At 44.4% G+C, this 14,495-nt stretch overlaps 1 protein-coding gene across 2 annotated transcripts in view; it reads right to left on the bottom strand.

Moving 5' to 3' along the window:
• The window catches only part of NDRG2 (NDRG family member 2), a 43,136-nt gene extending 29,037 nt beyond the window's left edge, over positions 1–14,099 (bottom strand). For both annotated transcript variants that reach the window (XM_069961527.1, XM_069961526.1), the window contains exon 1: positions 13,991–14,099. The gene's annotated coding sequence lies outside the window, so the exon portion shown is untranslated. The remainder of the gene's footprint in view (positions 1–13,990) is intronic.
• Between the last annotated feature and the right edge of the window lie 396 nt (positions 14,100–14,495).

Genomic DNA, 14,495 nt, shown 5'->3' on the forward strand with positions numbered 1-14,495 from the left:
ACAGCCCCATGGATGTGCCTCTGTAATCATCCGCAATCCACTGACCCATCAGAGAATGGTGATCCGTGCCACTATTGCAAGTCTGTACAAGGACCAATCAAGTTTTCATGGCCCCATAACACGTATGGACATATGAATGGGGCCATTCAAATAAATGGGTCGGTAGTCTGTCTGTGATTGCAAACAGCCCTAGAGAACGTGTGACTGTAGCCATAGGGTGGTATTACACGGATAGATTATTGTTCGAAAAATCGTTTGGTTTTGAACGATAAACGTTTAGTGTAATATCGGACATTGATTAAACGACCAACGAGAAATTGTCGGTCAATTAATAGAATTTGGACTTATTTTTATTGTTGATTGTTTGCATGTAATAGGACGTCATTTGGTCGTTTGCAGTAGCGGCGAACGCAGTGGCGACGACAGGATGAAGTAACGATCATCGTTCCGTGTAATTGGGTAAACGATTTCAGGTCGTTCGTCATAGTGGTCATTTGAGTTCATTTATCGTTAATCATTGATCATCGAAAAATCGCTTTGTGTAATAGTACCCTTCGTCTGCTTCATCGCAGCGTCCAACCATAGGACACACTTGTAGTGCAACACTTTGTACGTCAACCTATTCACATTACTGCGATGAGTTATTTGCTCTTTACCAGAGATTCACTAAGAAAGTAAAGAATTAGTTGTACTAAGAAAAATGTTGGTACATCACCATGGTTGGCCAGTTAGGCTATGGAATCCTATAGAATAAGCAACGGATTAGACATGTTGATATCCGACACACTTACTCCTTCTTTCCCTGTCAGCTGAGAGGTGTCCCTCTTCATAAACATTACATCATTGTCTGATTCCCCAAAATGTCCAAGTTTCCTCTGAAAGCTATATGTATACAGCCCTAAGAACAATGGGCTTATTCATACACATTTATCACTTTCTTCATTACGGCATTGTTTATTTTTGTATTTATTTTTGCTCTTCAGGGCCATAGCCCTGTTTCTTTATAGTGTTCCTCTTAATATGCAGACCTTGGGGTGCAGGTTGAATTCCCTAATATGAAGTATTTTCAAGGTCAAGGCTTGCCGCATAAAGGAGATAAATAGTTAATAGAGGTCACGTTTCACATCACCATGATGATTTGTGAGTATACAGGATTTAGCCTGTTGCACAACTTGCAAAATATCAAAAAGAGATCAAGTATCAATCATGCCGTAGGAAAAGGCCAGGCCACGACTTTGCTCACTTGACAACCTCTTCCGCTTGCCCCAGCCACAGACCAGTTAAACCAAGGACTACAAAACACTGACGGCACAACTGTTTGCTCCCTGCCAGCCTGGCATTAAACATGTACTATGTATAAATAGAGCTGTGCAAGACCTAGCAGGGAATATTAAAGGGAATGTACCATCAGGCCTGGGCTGAAGCACTGGAGGCGGTCCGACCCACTCCCAGTGGGAGGAAGCCCCCGCCTCTCAATGACACGGCTCCACTAGAATCAATAGAGCTGTATCATAGAGGGGCCTGATGGTACATTCCCTTTAATTCGAACACCCATATTAATCCATGCTGGCTATAGACATCAAACCTAAGGCAAAACAACAGATCAAGGGGTCAGTCACCTTCATAGTCACACATCCTTGAAGGTTGAATCACACCCTTGAAGATTCACAATTCAAACCCAGCCAAACCCAAATTTACACCCCTGAGCCCGATTTAGTCAACCCTTAGCCTAGCATTCATACCTGCCGGATCATTCACGGTAAAGTACTGATAGTCAGATAAATTAATACCCCAATACCCCAGAAATGGGGAGGTGCAGCTACAAAATAAAACCAGCTTTGGAATCAGGGAACTGGAGGCTACAAAATGGTATAAGAACCCAATTGTTCTATACTGACCACGAGTTCGCTATAAATCGCTATACATCGAACAACTTGTTCCATTTGATAAGACTAGGTCAGGGATGTTGAAGTATTGCAAAACTACAATTCCCATAATGCCTGGACAGCCTAAAACAAAGCTGTGTTTTGACTGCTGCCGCTAGCCCCAGAGAGACAGGGACAGAACACAGTATGTGGTGGCAAGGTTTCGGTAGTCCTATGCAGGGGGGAAAGCCTGGACTGTGTACATGGAAGTTACGTCAGTCTCCCTCCCCCAGAGCGTTCTCACTGTACCTGAAAGGTCAATCAAGGTTTCCTTCTTATCTCTCACTCACCAACAATAAAGTTCCAACTATCTTGAGGTTTTCCTTTTTGCTCACAGTGCCTTAACCCCATTCTACGCTACACACTATCTATAATACTGTACTGTATAAATCATCTCCTAACACAGTGCCAACTTGCTCACACCAGTAAGCTTACAACAGCCCTATATCATGGCCTACTTGGCTTAGATTGGCCAGAAAAGTAAGGGAAAAGAGGTCTAGCAGGGGTACTGCTTGCAAACAGTCCAGTTCTGGTCCTACCCCCTGAAATAGTAAGAAACACGTACCAAGGTGGAGGACTCTCTTGGGCCCCATCGCAGTGGGTGTACAAAAATCACCTTATTACCAATGAAGGTTTAATGTATGTTTTATAAATTCTTTTGAAAGAAGAGGTACACTAAAGCAAGGTCTATTACACACACTAAACTATGCCCTGAATCCCTGCATGGAGAAACTTCCTGATCAGAAAGTGCAGATGTTCACATCGCACATTTTAAACATAGCTAGCTGCTGGGCTGTTTCTTAAAGTGACATGTCACTTCTTTCAGCGGATAGTGGAATACGCCGGCACATAGAATGGTGTCTATGGAGCCGGCGGAAAGGCGCGCGGACAGCCGACGGAATTCCGTGGATATTATCCGCGAGAATTCCGTAGTGTGAACCCACCCTTATAGTGCACGCAACCTGTGGTGCAGTTTTTGCAAGAAAGAAGCTTTGCTTTTTCCTATCCTGGATAACCCATTTAATTTTATCACTCCAGCTGTGTGAAGTGGTCTGATATTATAAAAATAATAATAATATTTATTTGTATAGCGCCAACATTCCGCAGCGCATAATATGCGTCAACTGACTTCCTGTAAACTACAGAATCCCTTCCCTTATCACCAAGCAGTATCTCTCCATTTAGCTGCTGCTACCTCTATGGGACCAGGAGTGCAGTGATATACAGTAGTAGGCAAGTCCATACAGTGATTAGCTACAGAGTTATACACCTCCCCTGACTCACAATGCATGACTCTGCTACATGCTGTGAGTACATTCTCAAGTGTGTCTTATAAAATGCAGCCTGACACTGCACTAACAGGGAGAAATGGAGACATTGTTTGATACTCGACAACATAGGTGACAAACCCGCAACTTTCCTGTCATTGCAAAACTACAATTCCCAGCTTTGGCTGTCTAGGCATGATGTAAGTTGTAGCTTTGCAACAGCTTTTTAGGCCGCAACTTTGACACCTGTGCTGTACTGTGTGATAGGGGACAGACCCTGATCTATAACTTGCTGCAGATAGGAAACAGAGTGAGGTAATTGGAATCAAGAAGGCAGACAACCCATGTACCCACATTAACTAAAATACACAGAAAAAACTCTACTCTGCTACATAACAATATATACTATATAAGCTAACAGAAAAGTGCTTCTATAGTTTGTTCCAGTTGCTCCTCATTCCCTTCTTTACAACATTATAAATTGTTATCATTGAATAAATGGCGATCTGTTGTTACGGAGCAAGTGAGAAGCAGATCATTGTAAGCCTGCAGCCGCCTCCTTCCCACCTATCAGGGCTTTTCACGTTGGCCACAGGAAGACTCGTAGTCACCTCTTAGTGGCATCAATTATGTATAGTTCCTAGCCCAATAAATGATCTCATAGTCGCAGTTTCCTGTCGGTGCAATTTCATTTTGTGTTCATTAACCAAATGTTTCATTCAAAGTAATGGAGACTTATAAAGAAAGTCACAGGGAAAAACTGGGATTCATTGGTAAACTCATTTTTATTTAAAGCCACAGTGACAAGCAACTTGGCTGTGGGTGAATATAATAGAGACCAGGGGGGGAGATTTAACAAATATGGTGTAAAGTTAAACTTGCTCAGTTGCCCCTAGCAACCAATCAGATTCCACATTTCATTTTCCAAGGAATCTGGAATTAGTTGCTAGGAGCAACTGAGCCAGCTCTACTTTACACCAGTTTGATAAATCTCCTCCTGTGTACATTGTCTTAGGCTAGGTTCACACCAGTGAACCAGCTTTTGCAATCCGTTTTTTTTATCCATTTGACAGATGAAAAACTGATGAAAAAAACTAATGCAATTGAGTGCATCCATTTATCCATTGACTTCTATTATGAAAAAAAAAAAAAAAACAGATCAAAACATCCGTTTTTTTTAACGCACACAAAAACATAGTCGACCTAATTTTTTGTGTACGTTAAAAAACAAAATGGATCCGTTTTGATACTTTTTTATAATGGAAGTCAATAGAAAAACGGATCAAACGGATGCACAATCTGTACACGTTTTTTTTAGATGTAATAAAAACTGTAGTTGACCTTGCTTTCAATCCACTTGAGGCTGTGGTATACAGAACAAAAAGACAACGTTTTTTACCCCTTTTTAGGCTTTCATTTTCTCCTACTTACTATAACTCATTTACTTTTCCATTTAAAGAATCATAAGCATTTATTTTTTGTCGGACCGATAGTACTTTGAAATTATACTAGATTTTTCCATAAAATATCTGGTTTCGTTTTTCATTTTTCTCCGTGCGGTAACCTGACATGTTATCTGTCGTTTTTATTCGGAACCAATTTTGCATATATGTGGGTTTTTGATCACTTTTTATTTTGCCTACAGATCCTCCTTAGGCTAGATTCACACACGACGGATCTGCAGCAGGTTTCATACTGCGAAATCCGCTGCGGATCCATTGCCTGTTATTTTCTATGAGAATACATACTCGCAGCGGGATTGACAGTATTTTTTATGTTCTGGAAGCACAGACTAATATATGAAAGGTATCATATGTCTCCTTGCACCAACAGCCATCTAACAGTGACAATAATTTGGAACCTAAACGGCACCTCACACATTCACTTTATATTTGGCTATTAAAGTCTATGAACACAAGAGCTGATATGCCAAATATGCATCACAGATTCATGGTGTGAACTGGACCTGAACTAAACTATTTGTTCCCTTGGTTGGTTCATGGTGTTATCAACATAACAAAGAACATGCTGCACACGAGGCCACATTCATGAAATCCAGAGCGGACACAATGTACCAGTGCAAGCAGTCACACCCCGGTGTATCCCAATACAAGCACTTTTTGTAGGCCAAAGGTTTACATCATCAGTTTGAGGCTATGTTCACACACTGGATTATTTTTAGCTATCTTTTGGAGCAGCCATAATTTTGAGGCTAAATACTGTCCGTTATTTCATCATGACAGCCATCCTAAAAGATGCCTGTCAGAGGGCCCCAAAAAAGACGGCGTGTGAACATGGCCTGAAAGTGACTTTTGTGCAGCAACATGTTGCTGGTATATATTTAGTTTTTCATGAAGAAATGGAGTTCTGAATGTGAAGATTCCAGGGCTGCCCAAAGCCTCACAACGATTTGTCTCTTTTCTATTTCTAGCTGCTAAAATAGCCATTGCCACGTCATGGGAAAAGGCGACGGTACCTTTAGACTTGGTCAAGTCCAAATTAAACTGGAAAATGGTTAATGACCACCTCCATTCTATGTAGAACCCGGTTAGGACGAATTATATAATGTTCATTTACTATGGTAAACTGATGTTATTCTTTATGTCACTTCACTATTGTTATGGCTTCTGCCTTGATTTTCTCGTGTTGGCCTATTGTTTGGCCTTGAAGGTAAGCCTATGTTAGGCTACTTTTATGTATACCTTTATTGAAAAATTAATAAAAATCTTGGAGGTTTGGGAAGGCAGAGTGATACTGCACAGGCAGAATGAGGCAGTGCCTTTTAGGAACTACCATGCTTCTCTGAAAATAAGGCAAAGACTCTGAAAAAAGTGCTAGGGCTTATCTTCAGGGTCGGTCTTGTTTTTGGAGAAACACAGTATGTCAATACACTGAAACCCATTCTATATGGTATATGGTCAACATACTCTATGTCCCACTGTTGTTAGGCTCCTATACTGTAAGTTCCCCAAACTGTATACCTCCTCCCCTTCTGTAGTTGGCCCATGTACCCTCTGCCCCCCCCCCCCAATATTCAATATACCTTACTGTGCATCTTCTTACCCCTCCAGCCTCCCCTGCAGCTTGTGTTGAGTAGGTGGGCACGGAGCATAACAAGTCTGGCACTGATTGGCTGATGCTCGGCCAACCAGTGTCAGGGATCTGGTCAGCTGACTTCAACTAGGGCTTATTTTTGGAGCAGGGCTTATATTTCAAGCCTTCCCGGAAAAAAAAAACTGCAAAATGGAAGCTAAGTCTTATGTTTGGGCTGGGTCTTATTTTTGGAGAAACACGGTAGTTTTTAATTCCCTAGTTGTTTCAATCAAGTAGATCAGCACCTGTACCAATTAGAGATAAGCGAGCCGGGTTCGGGTTCGAGTCGATCCGAACCTGAACGTTCGGTATTTGATTAGCGGGGGCTGCTGAACTTGGATAAAGTTCTAAGGTTGTCTGGAAAACATGGATACAGCCAATGACTATATCCATGTTTTCCACATAGCCTTAGGGCTTTATCCAACTTCAGCAGCCACCGCTAATCAAATGCCGAAAGTTCGGGTTCTGATTGACTCGAGCATGCTCCAGGTTCGCTCATCTCTAATAACAATACTCCACCATTGTGCGGACAGGGCCCTATGTGCAATTGCTGGATCGTTTAAGGGGCCCTTTGCTTCCAACCTTCATTGCCTGCACACCCCCTTTTACATGGTGAGATGTTCGGCTGATGAACGCCCTGTGTAATAAGGCCCAAGCACATAACCGTACATTATACAACAATACGGCTGCCAGTTAGCAGAGAAGCAGCGGTGCCAGATACGCAAGGTGATACACGCTCCTTATCTTTTTATCAATAGATGTCAAATGGGTGCGGCACACCTTAAGCAAAGATATACTGTATATCCATCTTGTGTTATGTGCTTATGGCAGCAGTGAAGCACAGCCTACATTTCTCACTTCTTCCCAGCCCTTCCCCATATCTGCTATAGTAAAATCAATAAACAACGAGGCAGAGATATAGTTTTTTTCAGTGTGCTATGCTCTAGTCACAAATGGCCTATCATACGAATTCCCCTTTAAACAATGGTATGTTCCAGGCAGCCTGGGCTGGAGCTATGGCAAGGCTCCCAGGAGTTACGCAGCTTCTGCCCTTCAAATCTTGAAGGTCACAAGATCAAACCCCATGACAGGCCAAAACCACGGGCTTGTCGAATGTATACGCACACGCTGGTATATATCATTAGCTAAATGTGCACATCTGTCATACCCCAGTACGACGCTATAAATCACTGCATATACAGACTGTAGGTAGGATCAGATCTGATATGCCAGGCACGGCAAATCTAAACATTGCCCAGACTTCTGCTTGCATCTTCCATTTTTTCCTATGCTGCTTGAATGTTAATTAAAAGCAATCTGTTCTTTCATATGTCCTGATTCACTGAGCTGGTCATTAGCTGGAATGATCTTACCAAGGCAAATCCATTAACGCTCCCGTAAACCCACATCTGGGCACAGACGCTGCCACATACAAAAATAGTACAATTATAGATGCTACCAGGCAAGGATCCTGGACGCTGTACATGTCAATCCTCATACTGTGTATGCTGCCCTTGTATTTCTTCCCACACTGGCAATTCATAGTGTTCTTGATGGAAGTAAGGGAATATATGCTTAATTTTACCCATATAGAAGGTCCCACACACACTATCCATCTCTAGGGTATGTTAGATCACTAATATAGTAGTATCAAACAAATACATACCCATAGAATAGCCAACTTGCCAAGCAAATTGCATCAAATAGGCATAAATCAGGGATGGGGAACCTTCGGCCCTCCAGCTGTTGCAAAACTACAACTCCCATCATGCATGCACAGCCGAAGCTAACGCTTCGGCTGTCCAGGCATGATGGGAGTTGTAGTTTTGCAACAGCTGGAGGGCTGAAGGTTCCCCATCCCTGGCATAAATAAATATGCATCAAATTATCAATGAAGCAGTATATAGCTTCATGTCCGATACCCAAGATACAAAGGAGTAAAGTATTAGGGTATGATCGCACACCGCAGATTTGTTTATGAGATTTCTAAGGCAGTCCCGTTCATCTCAATGGGTTCTACTATAAGTTCTGCTATGGCGTCAAAAAAGTCACATATACTTGTATAATATGATACATGACATAGTTGGACATACTTTTATGCTATGTTCACACTACGTAAAAGTACGACCGTTGTTGCCATCGGCAACAACGGCCGTACTTTCTGCAGAGTGGAACACTGCCTCTGCTTCAATGGGATCCCGGCCGGAGCGTATACAAATCATATATGCTTCGGCCGGGATCCCGTGCGGCGCCGCAAATAACTGACATGTCAGTTTTCTGCGGCAGCAATTCAATGAATTGCGGCCGTGGGAAACCCTGTCAGTTCAAGCTCCGGACGCTCGCTTCACTATGTGCTATGGGAAGCTCTGATGCGGGCGCACGCTGATGCGCCCACATCAGAGCTCTGCGGCCGGAAAGATCATCCGGCCGGTACTTAAGTACCGGCCAGGATGATCTGGGCAGAGACCGGCCGGTTGTGTTAACATAGCCTTAGGGTGCGTTCACACGTACAGGATCTGCAGCAGATTTGATGGCCCAGAGTTACTTTGCATTGAATCTGCAACTTCAAATCTGCGCCATCTACAGAAATCTCAGTCTTTGCTTTATGACATGTTCTCTGTTTATAGTCTGTTCCTGGCTTTGGCTTTCAAAATCTGTCACATAAATCTGTCTGAGTAAAGGCACCCTTAGGGTGCGTTCACACGTACAGGATCTGCAGCAGATTTGATGGCGCAGATTTGAAGCTGCAGATTCAAAGCAAATCAATTCTGGGCTATCAAATCTGCTGCAGATCCTGTACATGTGAACGCACCCTTAGGGTATATTCACACAAATAGAATGTACTGCATATTTGCTGTGGACCCACATAGTCAGTAAGGAGCAAAATCCACTGAAGGTTTTCTGCAGCGTAAAATCTGCAGTGGATTATGTACTTGTCAATGTACCCTTAGGCCAGGGATAGGGAACCTTTGGCCCTCCAGCTATTGCAAAACTACAATTCCCATCATTCTTTAGCTCTAGCTGTCCAGGCATGATGGTAATTGTAGTTTTGCAGCAGCTGGAGGGCCGAAGGTTCCCCATCCCTGCCTTAGGCTATAGTCACATGTTTGTAAAGCTGTCCCCAGCCTTGCACCCGCAGCTACGTCACTACGAACGTGCATCTGTAATAGTCCACAATTGCACGCACCCATTCATACGTGTATGGTGATCTGTGCCAAAATTACGGTTATCCGGACCAGTAACACCTACAGCAATGTGCATGGGGCCATAGAAGCCTTTGGGTCTGTAATCTGTACACTCACATGCACTGTGTTTGCTGAAGATTTGACACTCGGTTTAATCATTTAGTTACATAGGGGGAGATTTATCAAACATGCTGTAAAGTGAAACTGGCTCAGTTGCCCCTAGCAACCAATCAGATTCCACCTTTCATTCCTCACAGACTCTTTGGAAAATGAAAGGTGGAATCTGATTGGTTGCTAGGGGCAACTGAGCCAGTTTCACTTTACACCATGTTTGATAAATCTCCCCCATAATAACTGGCGGCTGATTGGTTGCATACATAGGAGCGCTCTGCATGGCCGAGTGCTCCTGTGTTCTCTATGGGGATGGGTAAGCCGCAGTAGGAGCACTCTCGCTGCGGCTTATCTCCCCCTGAATAAAGGGGTCGGCCATGATTTTCGATTACGGTTAAACCCTATCAGCACTGACATCCTCTTTCGTTGGTGGTTCAGAATGGCCCCATACACGCTACACTGACCCGTGAGCGGTGGGCTCGACCAACAATAGTCTAGCATAATCTATCCTTAGTAATACTATAAATGATGATGCCAATGACATATGATAAATGATATGCGAGTTCCATACAAATGTTGAAGAAAACATAGGACTTTTGTACCATCTTTGAGGTCACCTGCCATGTGGAGTCAGAAAGTCTTGTGTAAGGGTCCTATTAGACAAAGCCATTTTTAACAATTAACGATTGCTAACAAGATCGTTTACCGTTAACCATATTACACAGAATGATAGTTGTGAGTTACACTTGTTACTACGGTTGTTGTTGACTCCACAGAACGATTAGTGCGGAATTACAGCGAACGATTAGCGATGATTTTGGCGTCAGATGAACGATTTCTTGTTGGTTGTTTAATCTTTGCCTGCATTTACATGAAACGATAATCGCCTAAATTTGAACGATATAACGATAATTCGCCTAGAGCTCACTTCAGTAGCCATGCTGATATTTCCCATTATACTACCTATTGTTTGTATTCCGGTTTTGACTACGAATTCTGATACAATATACTGACGTGTGAGAGTAGCCCATGGGGGATACAACATTACTACGGGATCTCTCCGTCTCGCATGCTCGGAGGCATGTCCTAAACAAGGCGTACTTATCTGTACAATGTGAGGACCACAGAGGTGGGAAAGGCTATTATACCAGCAGATGACTATCTATAGAAAGTAATTGTGACACTTCGGTTTCTAAAAAGAAGTTTAACAAGTGTAGCCAGTCTGATGGTGGTACGTGACCCTTCCAACCAGTTCTGGTCCAAGCCAGAATAGACGTGAACCTAAAGTAGTAACAATTGTCTACTGCTCCCCGGCTATGTAGTCAGAAGTCACTGAGATACGAGTTACATACTATGTATCATAAAGTAAACACAGAAACCAGTGAGACACCACCTCGGATTAAAGGGGTTATCCAGCGCTACAAAAACATGGCCACTTTTCCCCCTCTCTTGTCTCCAGATTGGGTGGGCTTTCAAACACAGTCCCCTTGAAGTAAATGGAGCTTAATTGCAAACCGTACCTGAACTGGAGACAAAAGGGGGAAAAGTGGCCATGTTTTTGTAGAACTGGATAACCCCTTTAATTAAAGATTCGAGCAGTCCTAATAATAGTCAACTCGAGCATGCTCAGTCTGATCATTGGCGTTTGAATAGTTGTGGCTAAAGAAATTAGATTAAGTCCCGGAAAACTCCCAAGGGCTGCATCCGACTTCTTTACCCAGCGATAATCAAATGGCGAGAGATCAGACCCCAGTACGCTCCGGCTCCGCTCATCTCTAATAGATTTCACCTCAACCTTCCGCCACATTGTGCATTAGTTACAGAGATAAGAGGCAAGAGAACGTCCACCATAGAGACATGTCCATTGTGAACCTAATCTCAAGATCTCAGACCTGACAGGATAAATGACTAGTGTGCGCCCTCGGGTTTAATCTGACGTACAGCCAGTATACGCTATATCACACTCTGCTGAGATTAATGGACGCCGGATCTTTAAGAGATTACAATTCCTGTGGGAGCAGATAGCTGTCCATTCCCTGTTTTCAGGAGAAGAATAACGTATGGGTAAATCCTATCATGAATGAGAAAAATCAATAACACGTTCCCATGAGCCTGTGGACTGTGTGTATAGGTCGTAATGGAATGTCAGCTTTGTGCCCCTCTAAGGAGTTCAGTCTGATGCCTGAAACTGAGTTTACACGGAATGCAAGCAAAAAAAGAGACAAAACATATATATAAATATTGTATACACTGTACGACGGCAACATAGGAAACTCTTATTATTGTATATCTGCACTGCTAACAATATAAAATATTTGTTATTTTAGCTTATCTCTTCCTTTTCCGTGCAGTGAGGAAACACTGCTCACCTCTTGCCCTGGTAAGTATACACTATGTCCTTTCCCTGGTAAGTATACACCCCGTGCTTGCCTTAGTAAGTATACACCATGTCCTTGTCCTGATAAATATACACCATGGCCTAGCCCTGGTAGGTATACACCATGTCCTTGTCCTGGTAAGTATACACCATGTCCTTGCCCTGGTAAGTATACACCATGTCCTTGCCCTGGTAAGTATACACCATGTCCTTGTCCTGGTAAGTATACACCATGTCCTTGCCCTGGTAAGTATTCACCATGTCCTAGCCCTGGTAAGTATTCACCATGTCCTAGCCCTGGTAAGTATTCACCATGTCCTAGCCCTGGTAAGTATACACCATGTCCTTGCCCCGGCAAGTTTACACAAAGTTATTGCCCTGGTAAGTATACACCATACCCTTGCCCTGGTAAGTATACACCATATCCTTGCCCTGGTAAGTATGCACCATGTCCTTGTCCTGCTAAGTAAACATCTACCATTGAACAGAAACTATTACTTAAAAGTTACTTCCAAATCCAGCACTGCATTTTATTCATAAGCCACAACAACATGGTGGAGACAAATCCTGGGGAAGTTGTGGATGTGAGCGCTTACGCTTTTCAAACCAACATATCAGACGCTATGAGGAGAAAAACTGTTGGTTTGAAATGCATAAGCGGTGAGGACTACACCTTGCCTGAATCTGTCTGCAGCTTGTGTTATTGTGGGTTATGAAGTGAAGTGGCAAGAGGATGACTAAAGAACTTCTTTTATAAGTCTCTAGTATGGAGAGTACATACTGTACAGGACGACATGTATACTCAAGAGGGTGTCAGGCTTGGCTCATGAGGAGCACAGACATCAACTAACATGAAGAAAATCCAAGTGATGCAAGAACCAGGATTAACACAGTGTCCAGCTTCACCACTGCAGACCCTCAGAGTCATATGGGGGTTTTATAAACTTGTCCCCCCCCCCCCTTGTAGTCTCAACATCCCCTACACCAGTGTTACCTAACATGTGGCTCCATTACTGTTGCAGAACTACAACTCCCATCCTGCACTGTCAGCCTTCAGCAGCCATTTCGTGATGGGAGTTGTAGTTTTGCAACAATTGGAAAACTGTGCTCTAGGCGCCTTGTTATAGGAGTGTAGGGCACGGCCCGGATTGTGAGGCTACGTTTTCTTGGCTACGGTAACACTGTTGCGGTAAGGCTTGTTTACCACCTGTGTTATTTTTTTTCTCTACACTGGGATGTGGCCCAACAGGGAGGAAAGGTGGAAAGAGTCTTCCTAGTTGGATCTCATCCCAGTTCACTGGGGAGACAAATGGCCCACTGTCTGCTCTGCACATCAGATGCCTATAGGGTTATGTTTATAATATATCTAGACCCAGAAGAGCAGGGTGCTGCCCCCTATAGTAGCCTGATGTTATAGCCCCTCATCCACACAGAGGTCACGTGGATGCAGGCAGGCCAGCTGCCATGGTTGTTGATGTTGTTGTTACACGTGGGGACAATGCACGGATGGGCGGGGTTACAGGACGTGTCAGGCTGTTTGTGGGCGTGGTTACAGCTACCTGGGCGTGGTTAGCACGGGATGGACGGGCACAGAGGTGGGTGTGGCTTTGTTCTTCTAGAAGGCAGCTCTGTTTATTTTACTTTGTGGCGCTATGTGTCTCTGTGTGTATGAATGATGTGCCCCGCAGCATGCTGGGAGTTGTAGTCTCGTGTAGAGCTGTGTGTATAGCCTGCTGTGTGGTGGGCATGCTGAGGGCACAAACAGGGCGCCCGCGCGGAGACACAATACACCGCCACTGTGACATTTACACACAAGGACACGGCGAGCCCGGTGCAGGAGCCCGTACACACGGTGCGTCTGCCGCCAGTGCGGACACACACAGCCACACATACATATATACACACATAGCGCGGGGCCATCTGTCACGGCGGGGCGCGCGCACAGGACAGCATTCCGTCACACGGCGGCGGACAGGGAAGGACACACAGGGCACCGGCCCCGCACACACACACCCGCCCGGGGACACTCACTGTGATCCGGGGCTCCGGCCGCGCTCTCAGCTGTCTCTTGGGTCCTCTCTGTGCAGCTGTCTGAGAGATCTGAGAGACACCCAGACAAAGACACATAGACACTCCCCGGGAAAGAGACGGCTAGGGGAGGGGCTGAGGGGGGCGGTGCGCGGAGAGACTGCCGGCACGGGGAGACGGCTGCACCGGCGGGATGTGCTGAGACACCGAGACATCCCATAGAGAGAGGAGAGATGGCAGGTCACCGAGACATCCCATAGAGAGAGGAGAGATAGCAGGTCACCGAGACATCCCATAGAGAGAGGAGAGAGGGCAGGTCACCGAGACATCCCATAGAGAGAGGAGAGATGGCAGGTCACCGAGACATCCCATAGAGAGAGGAGAGTGCATGATGTCAGATCACCGAGACATCCCATAGAGAGAGGAGAGTGCATGATGTCAGATCACCGAGACATCCCATAGAGAGAGGAGAGATGGCAGGTCACCGAGACATCCCATAGAGAGAGGA

The sequence above is a fragment of the Dendropsophus ebraccatus genome, chromosome 3 (assembly GCF_027789765.1).
Source record: "Dendropsophus ebraccatus isolate aDenEbr1 chromosome 3, aDenEbr1.pat, whole genome shotgun sequence".
NCBI lineage: Eukaryota > Metazoa > Chordata > Amphibia > Anura > Hylidae > Dendropsophus > Dendropsophus ebraccatus.